Raw genomic sequence first — 11,775 nt, forward strand, 5'->3', positions numbered from 1 at the left:
CACACTTTACAAAGGTAGCCGTAGAACTTGATCAACTGGCCTTCGTGGTCGCCTTCCACTACCAACCCACTATTTTGACATTTACGACGGTTATCACGGTCGATAGTATGGAATCGGACGCCATTACAAATGCATCCCGAATATGTATTGACTAATGCATTAGGTCCATTGGCTAATGCCCACATCTCATCGGTTGCTTCGGGTGAGTTTTCATTTCGTAACTGGTTCATCTACAGAAGAAAGTATGTCATGTCAATTCAAAGTTAGAATAATTCAACGTTAGGTCCACACTTTAGAGTAACACGTTACATAATCTTACGCGAGCTTTGAACCATTTAGGAAATTCTTTGCATTGTCGCGTTGCAATGTTGCATGAACTTCCATATTTTTGTTGCAACACGAGCTTGTGTTCCCTAGTTAATACGAAGTACATGATAAGTAATTACAATAATGAAGACTTTAAAAAATAAAAACCATGAAGGAAAGGTATGTTGCATATATGATGAAGAAGCATACTCTAGATATTCATCCACTTCCAAACTATTGTGTAGGACAAACCAATGAGCCAATTCACGGTCAGCTACGGACACATCAACAGCCCTGGGGAGTTGACCAAAAGGACGAAGAATTTGAGTGAAGATCGCCAACCCCGGGCCATTGGCACCCCCATCGTAGTTCCTTTCTTCCCGGTTGAACACCGTTTCAACTCCATGCAAATACATTGAACAAAACATCGTACACTCTTTGGATATGTAGGCCTCCGCAATGGATCCTTCTGGACGAGCTTTATTGCCCACAAATCCTTTAAGAAGTCCAAGCATCCTACACATAAACATCGGCGTGATCGTCAGTATGTTCATATTGAACTATAATTACAAGAAAAAATTACTGACTCGTTGTTATACCTCTCAATAGGATACATCCATCGAAATTGGACAGGCCCTCCAAGCCTAGCCTCGTAAGGCAAATGAATTGCCAAGTGGACCATCACATCAAAAAAAGCTGGAGGAAAAATCTTTTCAAGCTTACAAAGTATAAGTACGATTTGTTCTTGCAATTTCTCCAAATCAGTCACCCTCAAAGTCTTCGAGCACAACTGTTTAAAAAAAGTTCCAAACTCGAACAATGTGGTCCCAATCTCGGTAGGAAGGTATCCTCGCATCCCAGTGGGAAGAAGTCGTTGTAGAAGGACATGACAGTCATGACTCTTGAGGCCAACTAACTTACAACCATTCGCGGTGACACAATTGGATACATTTGCCGTATAGCCATCAGGAAACTTAATTGATTTCAAGAAATCATAAAACCCTAATCGTTCTGCCGGGGACAATGTGTACGATGCCGGAGGCTTTAGGAAAGAGCCATTCGCATGCCTTATCAAGTGTAAGTCCTTTCGTATTCGCATGTCCTCTAGATCCAAACGTGCTTTGTCGGTGTCCTTGTTCTTGCCATCAATGCTCAATAGTGTCCCAAGCAGATTGTCACATATATTCTTCTCTATGTGCATGACATCAAGGTTATGTCGAAGCTTAAGTGTTTTCCAATAGGGTAGGTCGAAAAGAATGCTTTTTTTTGTCCAGTTCGGAGTTGGATTTTCAGTCCTTTGTCTTTTTTGGTTGGTTGGATGCTTTCCATATGGCCTGTACGTACCCAAATTAACTTGCTCCAGTATTTGTTCTCCCGATAACTCGACAGGTTTGGACCGATTCTCAATGTCACCGTTGAATAGCTTACTTCTACGCCAATTATGGTTCTCAGGTAAGTACCGCCGAGCACCCATAAACCCTATCTTATTGCGCAAACGCTGAGATGATGCATCCACGTTACAATTAGGGCAGGCCAAGTAACCTTTTGTACTCCAACCAGACAACGAACCATATGCAGGGAAATCATTGATGGTCCACATGACTGCTGCATGCATTGTAAATATTTGGCCGGTAGAGGCATCATATGTGTCCACACCATGCTGCCACAGATTAGTTAACTCTTCTACTAATGGTTGCAAGTAAACATCGATGTCCCTGCCGGGTGCGGATCGTCCGGGAATAAGCAATGACATCATGAGAAATGGATCTTTCATACACTTCCATGGGGGTAGATTGTAAGGCATTAAGATTACGGGCCACATGCTGTACGATGTACTCATATGTCCGAATGGATTGAAACCATCCGTCGCAAGCCCTAGCCGTACATTCCGAGGATCCGCAGAGAACGTAGGATGCAACCTATCAAAGTCCTTCCATGCCTCACCATCAGCTGGATGTCGCAGTACTCCATCATCCACACGCTTATCTTTGTGCCATCTCATATCTACAGCTGTTTTTTTCGACATGTAAAATCTCTTCAACCTCGGTGTCAAAGGAAAGTACCTCAGTATTTTCTGTGGAATTTTTGTACCCGTCTTGTCGTTCAACTTGTATCTAGACTCCGTACATGTAGAACAATTCTCCAATGTGGCGTTGTCCTTCCAAAATAAAGTACAATCATTCTTGCATGCATGAATGGGCTCATATCCCAAACCCAACTCACGTAAGAACTTTTTCGCTTCATAAAGGGTCCATGGAACATTTTCATGACACTTTGGGAGAATGTCTTTGAAAACTTGCATAACCATATCGAAAGATTTGTTGCTCCATTTATTGTACACCTTCACGTGAAGCATCTTAATTACGAAGGACAAGATGGAAAACTTTTCACACTCTGGATATACTTTACGTTGAGCATCATCGAACAACTTCATGAACTTAAACAAATTGTGCCTCTCCGAACTAGTACGTTCTCCGTCGATAGGATCATCCATGAGACCACTCATGTAAATCTCTTGTAACATGGTTGGAAGTTCATCCACATTTTCGTGATTGGTTGTCATTCCAGCTCGGTCGGTTTGAGTGTCATCGTTTCGCATAGTAGGATGACCACGAAATAGGGGGACACGTTCCCCGTGGTGGACCCAAGTGCGATAAGAACATGCGATTCCTCTTCGAAGCAAGTGCAACCGTACAACATGTCGAGGTAATTTCGTGCCGTTCAAGCAATCAACACAAGGACAACGGATTTCATCCTGCGGCCCTAAATTCTTCGTAGCGAACTCCAAAAATGACTGAACACCTTGTACATACTCTTTGCTTTTTAGCCTATCTGTTATCATCATCCAACTGTTGTCCATTCTTGGAACAGTACACATCAAGCGAAGATGAACCTGGGAATCGACAGGGAATTGGAAAAATACTCTGTAATGGAAGAGAGCTTAAGTAAGTTTAGCAAATTGATTAGCATTGCTTTTTGAAGTGAAGAAAATAGTAATAACAGATCGGTCTCATGGATGATCATAAGAAATCATTAATCTTTTTCAAATTTTCTGCTCACTTTAGCTTTTTAAAATCTGTGGCTCCTTTTCTCTGGAAGCTTGTCAAATGTAACCTTTTATCCCTTTCAGACAAACCAAATGTACACAACTTTAATCTGAACCATCAAGATTTTTCTTTAAAGAAACAATAATGCACTAATGTCAAGTACGTTTGAGGTGTATCTTGCAAAAAGAAGGCTTGAACCCTTGATACATTTAGATAGGAACACCAACAATGGCCACTGTCACTCTCTTCTCATTATAAAATGGGTTTATTTATTATGGCATAGCTCATATTCTCAATTTAGATTGCCACAAAAAAATTACAAAAAGAGAAAAAACAACATATTTCATCAATCTCATAAACACTTTGTCTTTAACTTTGAAAACTCTTTGTCACATTTTTTCAAAACATTTTGACTTTGATTTTGATATGAAACAATATGTCAACAACTAGAGTTTAGCATTTTTCACTCTAATTTTGACATTAAACAATATCACAAGAGCACTCAAGAAGTAGAGATGGCCCAAGCCTATTGAGGGCCTAGACAAATGAAATGTAGTTAGAATATGGTTTGGTGCCTTACATTGGCCATTGCCATTCTATTATTGTTCCCATTCTATAGTAAGATAGTGCAACTTCTTGTGCAACTTAGATTGTGAAGTTAGGTGCTTCCAGAATCAACGGTATGGTTGAAAGGGTACAGATATCTCGGGAGATCCGAGAGATTTTTTGTCATCTGTTTTCAACAAATTATGAGTGAAAGGACGACCATGTTCTGTAATCGTCATATTGACCAGATTATCGTCGATTGTTTCTATGGAGTTCCAAAGGTTTGTAGTGCAAAAATGTGAGAGTAATTAGGATATTGAGTAATCACACTTTGTAATCCTAATTTCTTATGTGACGGCCACATATTTCTAAACTAAAATTGACTTTTAAAGAAATAATTTTCAACTATAGAAATGGACGACAGTGTAAACCTCAAGTTTTTCGTAGTGTGTTTCTTGATTGGTCATCAACACGCCGTGATGGGGTATGTGTTCATAATGTATATGTTTCTCCGTTGCGGTCATCAAAGGTAGTTCCATATTTTTTGAACTATCTTTGTCTTACTCTTCTTGAAATGTGTAGAGAGAAGTACTGAAATATCTGAGTTTTAAGTCAGACAATAATCTAAGGGTCATGAAGAGTATAGACTACAAAAACAAACGAATGTGGATGTGTCTAATTGTTTGAAGAGGAGAATGCAAATAGTTTATAATGTTAAACTTGCAATTCTTTAAGGTCCAAGAAATATATATCGAATTGAGGTGTTCCAAATAACAACTACCTAACCCATTGAGATGCGGAGCTGGAGTATATCACTTGTCTTTCGTCTGTTGAATAAAGTGGTCAGGGGCTTATTCTGAAGTGTTTTGGTGGATAGGAATTGGGATAGATGATCTCATACTATGATCATCAGGCTTATTCTCAACTGATTTGGAGGTTACGATTCGAGTTAGGGGAGAGCAAGGTTGAATTTGGTTTGGTTTTGAAGTAAACTAACATCGAATAATTAGCTATGGTTTTATGAAATTTGGAATGAAACTGAATCTTGAAAATATTGAAAGTTTTCAACCAAACTATGAAAATGAGATTAAATTCTGTAATTTGGAACTACGATTTCTATAAATATATTTACATAAATGGAACTAAAATTCAAATAAAAATCATAACTATAAAGTCATGGACCTAACTGTCAATAATTAGGATTGAATCGAACCGATTTGTGGTTTTTAAAAAAAAAACAATTTCTTTTACTTAATTCGAATTTGAGTCACACCATCGGAACGTTTGAAACATGTTTGATACAAAAAACAGAGGCACATTTATAATGATAAGACTAACTCAGGAAAAGCATCCAAAATCAACAAGTGTTCAAAAAACAGATGCACATTTCGAACATTTTCGATACAAAAAAAAGAGGCACATTTCGAACATTTTCGATACAAAAAACAGAGGCACAGTTATAATGATAAGAGTAAATCAGGAAAAGCATCCAAAATCAACAAGTGTGTTAAAAAAACAGAGGCACATTTCGAACCGATTTGGAACATTTCTCCAAAACGGAGGCACATTTAAACAATACAAAAAGAATCCAAATCCAAAATCAAAATGGACAATCTGCAATGTCAACCACACCCATTCACGAAGTCAGAAAAGCCCTAAAAATTTGTGTACGAAATAAATGGAAAATGAAAGGACAAAAACATGTCAAACCCTAAAAGTAATCGTCAGAGAAGGGGATGGGAGAGACATCGACAACCAGATAGAACCAGCTCGACAGAGAGGGAGAGAGACGACAGAAACATACCTGCGATGGTGATGATCGCCGATTTGCAGTGGTGCTGGTGGCGAGCGCCGGTGGCCTGCGATGGTGATGCTCGCAGGTGGTGAGCGACGGGTTTGGTAGGGACGGGTTTGGTATGTTGATGTCGGTGTGTGAGAGGGAGACAAAAGAGAACAAAACACTGTGTGCAATATATATGTACTGGGCGCGAAAATTATTTATTTTCCCTCTAAAAAAAAATTCGAACTTTTAGCGACTAAACGACAATTTGTCGCCAAAATGCATGTTTGGCGACAAGAAATTGGTCGGCTAAAGATTACTTTTTGGCTACTAAATTCAAATATTCGTCGCCAATACTGAATATACAACGACTAATACAGATTTGGTCGTCAAAAAGTGATAACAAAAATACCCTTTTTTTGGCGACAAAAATGCTTAGTCGCCAAATTAAACCATACGGCGACAAAATAAAATATTGGTAGCCTAAGTGGGTAACAACAGCGACTAAATGGAAAGTTGGTCGCCAATGATACTATATGGCGACGAAAATACGTTAGTCGGCAAAAGATTTCAATGAATGCCGACCGAAGCCGATATTTGGTCGATGAATGTGGTATTTTTGGCGACTAAAATTGGTTTGGTCGCCAATTTTAGTCGCCAAACATGCATTTTGTTGTAGTGGTAGAAGGTTTTTATTGAAATCTTCAAAATAATATTCAAATATTCAATTGCCCTTCTCATAGTCATTTTCAATTATTTGCATAAAATTTGTTATAATTTTTTTTATTTACTCCTTTAATTATATAATTTAAAACCTCGCACTTCTTGCCATTTTGTATTTTCTTACTCATTGTACTTATATATTGGTAGTGTTATTGAATTTGTAGACCTAGTTCATGGCTGTGCAAAAACAAAAAAAGGGATAAACCATGATTTCATTACAATATATATATATATATATATATATTTAACGGCAAAAAACAGGACCTTTATTGATGATAATTAACATAAATACATACAGCATTACACCAAAGAAAGGAGAAGGAAGTGTAAAAAATATCAAAACATAACCACACGATCTCAACTGGGTTGGCACCGCAAGAAATGCTCAATCATTTCTTAGCACACCTCAAGATTGATGAAAAACGAATCATAAACAACAGAACAAGACACCAAACTACCCAACAAGAACATGATAGTAGCAGGAATAATAAAATAAGTACAGCCCAATAGATTTCTTTACAATATATAATAGTTTGTTAATTTTATGTATTCAAATTCAAAGAAGTTACAACATGCAAAGAGAGGTGTAAAGAGAGATTTGTTGGGATATGCAACTTGTCCAAATTAGGGAGCATCATGTTTGAGAATATTTGTACGCCACAAGAATTAACACTTTTGCCGACCAAAAAATTGGTCGCTAAAAGCCCATTTTTGGTCGGCAAAAGTTATCCACGACCAATTTTTTTGGTCGCTACTTTGGTCGCCAATTGAGGGTCGGCAAAAGTAATTCGCGACCAAAATTTTGGTTGGTCGGGAAAAGTCGGATTTGCCGACTAAATTTTTGGTCGCTAAATATATCATTACCGCGACTAATTCATTTAGTCGCTAAAACACTTTGGTCGCGAAAAGTGATATTTTCCCGACTAAATATCTTAGTCGCCAATTGACACATTTCGCGACCAAAAAGTTTGGTCGCCAATTATCACATTCAACGACCAAAAAGTTTGGTCGCCAATTGTGACATTCCACGACCAAAAAATTTTTGTCGCCAATTGTGACATTCCGCGACCAAAAAATTTGGTCACCAATTGCCACATTCCGCGACCAAATTGTTTGGTCGCCAATTGTCACATTCCGCGACCAAACATGTTTTGCGCAACTAAAACTTTAGTCGGCAATAGACCTATTCGCGACCAAATCCTTTGGTTGCCAAAATTAATAATTTTAACGGCTAATTATTTAGTCGCCAAATGTGCTTGGTGATACACCGACTACTTTATTTAGTCGGCAAAAGTATAACTTACTGAGGCACGAGTGCCCTTACTAGTTTTGGGGCTTTGATTAGCAAAAGCTATTGGGAATTTGGGACAAAAGTACAACATTTCACACTCTCAGTTGCCATGGAATGCAAAAGATCAGAACATTTCCCTATCAATCACAAACATTTCCCCACAACTTTATTTCTTTACAATTGTGTCAAGTACAAAGAGAGACAGACACAGAGAGAGAACAGAATCAACTTAACCTTCCCCACCAAAAAAATAGCAAGACTATCTGCAAGATAACAAGGTAAAAGCTACATATTAAACTTTACATTCCCAATATTTCCATTCATGCAGCAGTGGCATGAAAGTTACCCTTAGATGGCTTTGCACATTCGCTTGCTTCTTAAACCATTCTCCAATTCTCCTACTTAATGTATTGGGAAAGCCACTTAAAGCCATCGCCATATCCCATCTTGCGCACGATACTGCACATGAAGACCTCAATAGGACGGACATTTGAGTCAACGAGGTCAACATTACCCTTACCGGTAGTAACACCAGTCAAACCCAAGCAATATCTCAACTCATCCTCTGAGGCAGTATAGGGTATGTCAATCTTGTTCCCAAGTATGAGAAACGGGACATTTGCAAGTGAATCGTCTGAGAGGAGGGCATCCAGCTCCTTTTTAGCCTCTGCAAATCTCTCTTTGTCGTATGCGTCAACAAGGTAAACTACAGAATCCACTTGCATGATGATCAAAAATTATATACTATTTGTGAGCAAGGCACGAAAAAGACAAGGCATGAAAAGGACAAGGCACAAAAATTATATACTATTCCATCCCATTGAGGTTCATTAATAAGCAAAGCAGATGAAACAGATGCAGCAAGATTGACCAGGGACCTTGGTTTAAACACCTAAGAATGGAAATGCATTGTGAGATGAATAATGAATCAACAAAGTGGTCCGTTGTCACAAACCAATCCATGTCATGTTAAAAGGGAGACTATATACAGGAAATGTGGCAATCTAAAATACGACGGTATAATGATTGCTCCACATCCTCATCATCATCTTCTCATCATTGTTTTTATTATAATACACATCATCAAAATCTGTTTTGGTTTTCCATTAAACAAGAATGATACCATTAGAATGGGTCTTGTTGGCTTCTCATAACTTATAAAATCATCACTGCTGCTGGTCCACCATTCTGCAGAGCATGCTCAGCATCAACACATATCTCTACAAGTCTCATAGGTCGATCGATGCAGCTTTCAAAGTTTCTGGGTGAGGAATTAGTTCTTGACCTGGAAACAGTATTTACTTTAGCTGAAGGGGGCTTCCTCGGAGATGCATCTGAACCTAAGCTGCCAGCATGTAACAACTGGGTAAGGGCTCAAAAGAATTCAAAGGATCTGAAGACAAAGACATTTACATATACACAAAGATACAAATATTAGAGTTCACTTCTTCAACAATTAGAGGGGAAAAAAAGGAAGGGGAAAGGTTGTTATCAGCAACTAGTATGCTTGCTTCCAATGCAAATTAAAGCAGTTCAGTACATTTTAAGTCAAAACACTGGAACCAACCAACAAGATTGTATTTCTCCCTCCAAGAAATTATGCATTTCTTTGAACAACATGTAACAATATATTGCATTCAATTACTAAATTTCCATTACCCATCAATAAAAGCTGAGCGACCATCAAATAATTCAAACACATTCCCAGCAGAAAGAGAAGCCCTTTGGCGATTAGCTTCACGCAGAAGTAAAGATGGTTCAAGAGGTAATGGTTTCCTCTGAATACCAAAGTGCTTAACCCTTGGTGTTGTTTGAAGAATCATCTGCATGGATTCAAGGAATACATAAACAATAACATTTTTCAATGAGAATGAAATTAGGATAAGTAACAACTATAATTACGATAATTTTGAGAAGGATTACTTAAACCGCATTATTGACATGTTAACTAAGGTGAGGAAGGGCATGTTGTGTCTCAGAAAAAGTGCCCACAAAGACATAGTCTATTTTAGTGAAACATTTAATCCTAACCCTCAACTTGAGCCACATTACCATAACAATTCAATGCAAGGACACAAGCACTGCTCAGGTAAGTAGTACAAATTTCCAAAAACTGATTTTTTTTTTTTTGAACAAGGTTTTTTTTTTTTTTTTGACAACCTGGTCCTTACAATCCTCCAGCTCTAGATATCATCTAAGATCCATATTGGTGACTAATGTATGTAATTGAACTGCGACAACAATAAATTTGACTATCCCACAGTTGTTCAGTTATTTCTTCCAATAATCCAGAGTAAAGATGTTGATGATGAAGTTCCTCAGCGCACAGGAGGCATTGTTGAAAAAACTAATTTTTACAAAGAAAGTAAAAAACCAGATCATGTTTTCTAGAGTAGCTTTCAGTTTTGGCCCAATTAAAATTGGCCGCTTTGTTAGGATGTCACTGAGGCCATCATACTGAGCCATCAAATGATTTTTGAGTTATGAATAAAATTTTCTTTCATCCTAAAATGAAATTAACTTTATTTGACTTCAGTTAAGACTCATTCTAAACAACCAGCAAACCAGTTGAATCACTTATAACAAAAGAAGCAGAGTATCAATTGAAGTATCCTCGAAATAACTAGTACAAGGTTGGTTTATTTAATTTATATCAGTGCTCAAATTTACAAGCCTTTTCCTAGTTACATGTCAATAATACCAAATTAAAAACCTCACCTTTTCCTTCTCAAACACCTCAGATGAAGCATCAGGTGGAACTAAAGGCTAAACTGCGGGCTTAGGCCAAGGTAGCATGCTGAGTGAAGCACTGCACAAAAGAAAAATATATTAGAGAGAGAGAGTTGGAGGACCACAGTGCAACATCAAAGGAACTCTTTGGCAATGCTGACTACTACTTTCAAATAGGATTGGTATGCTAAAAAGTTGTGTTTCTACCTGTTGACAGGACTTCTTTCTATATCTGATCCATAACCAATTAAATATGCAAGCCTCATGAACTGCAACATGGGGAATTACATTGCAATAAGTAATTATTTTGGTATTAAATTTGTAGAAACAAGTGAACAAATGCATGGCTATTTTTTTTTTTTTAATAAAAAAAATGCTTGTTAATTGTCACAGGGAAACCATTGAGAAATAAAAATAGAATGAAACATATCATTGCATCTATATGTCAGCAAAAAACATGCCTGGACAACTATTTTTTCCCTCAAACTCCATTCTCGGTTGAAATAACAAATGTTGATTACTTCCACTCACCAAGTTACATAGTATAGTATGCAAACACTGCACTATATCACACTAAGTATATGGAGTTTGGAAGTCACTTGCAATGCGTGTAAACTTTACCTTAATCCGGCATAGTGAATAAAGATCACCTTGAAGGCAATAAAACTCTGTTTCTATATCAAGTGCCACTTGCCCATCACTATAATGAGAAGCAATTGTATTGATTAAAGCCAAGCAAGCAGTTATCACCCAAACTTCACGGATACAGACGGGTAACATACTCTGAAAAGAACACCAAGAAAAGAGAGGTAAAAAGGATAAGAATAAATAATGTTTCAATAATAGCTTAAAAAAAGTACTATTATTACTGTGAGTGAACATTGAACAACATGTCAAATACCTCATGCAGTGCCAATGCCTTTGAAAAGCCGATAATAAGTGAATAGCCCCTTGATGCAACCTCAAAGGGACGATTCAACTTGAATAACAGCTGCAAAATTGAGATGTATAATTGCAACAAAGTTAAAACACAATTGCAGAAAACCAAGTACCCTTGAAATGTGGCGAGACAAAATATTTAAAGTTTTGACAAATATAACAAGCATTGTAGAAAACTTAAGAAAGTATGGCTCCAATGAGGCAATTAGTATAGATATTACAAATGAAGTTTAACGATAAAATGTAGAATTAAGTTAACTGTGATATACTGAGCACGTACTAAAGCAAGTTCAAGCAGTGCATCCCAATTTCCAATATGCAAGAAGAATAATATAAGTGTTACTGATAAATGAAAGACTCAACGCTACGAAAAATTTTACATGCCATAAATTGAACATGATTGAGGAAAACAA

At 37.5% G+C, this 11,775-nt stretch overlaps 1 long non-coding RNA gene across 1 annotated transcript; it reads right to left on the reverse strand.

Annotated features, from left to right (window-relative positions):
- Positions 1–10,278: 10,278 nt before the first annotated feature.
- Positions 10,279–11,105, reverse strand: LOC145799092 (uncharacterized). The gene is made up of 3 exons (XR_014341094.1): positions 11,045–11,105; positions 10,631–10,692; positions 10,279–10,502 (listed from the first exon to the last, which is right to left on the reverse strand). It is a non-coding gene; the product is annotated as an uncharacterized LOC145799092 (long non-coding RNA).
- Between the last annotated feature and the right edge of the window lie 670 nt (positions 11,106–11,775).

This window comes from Camellia sinensis, chromosome 9 (genome assembly GCF_055761805.1).
Source record: "Camellia sinensis isolate YWXY chromosome 9, ASM5576180v1, whole genome shotgun sequence".
NCBI classification, from domain to species: Eukaryota; Viridiplantae; Streptophyta; class Magnoliopsida; order Ericales; family Theaceae; genus Camellia; species Camellia sinensis.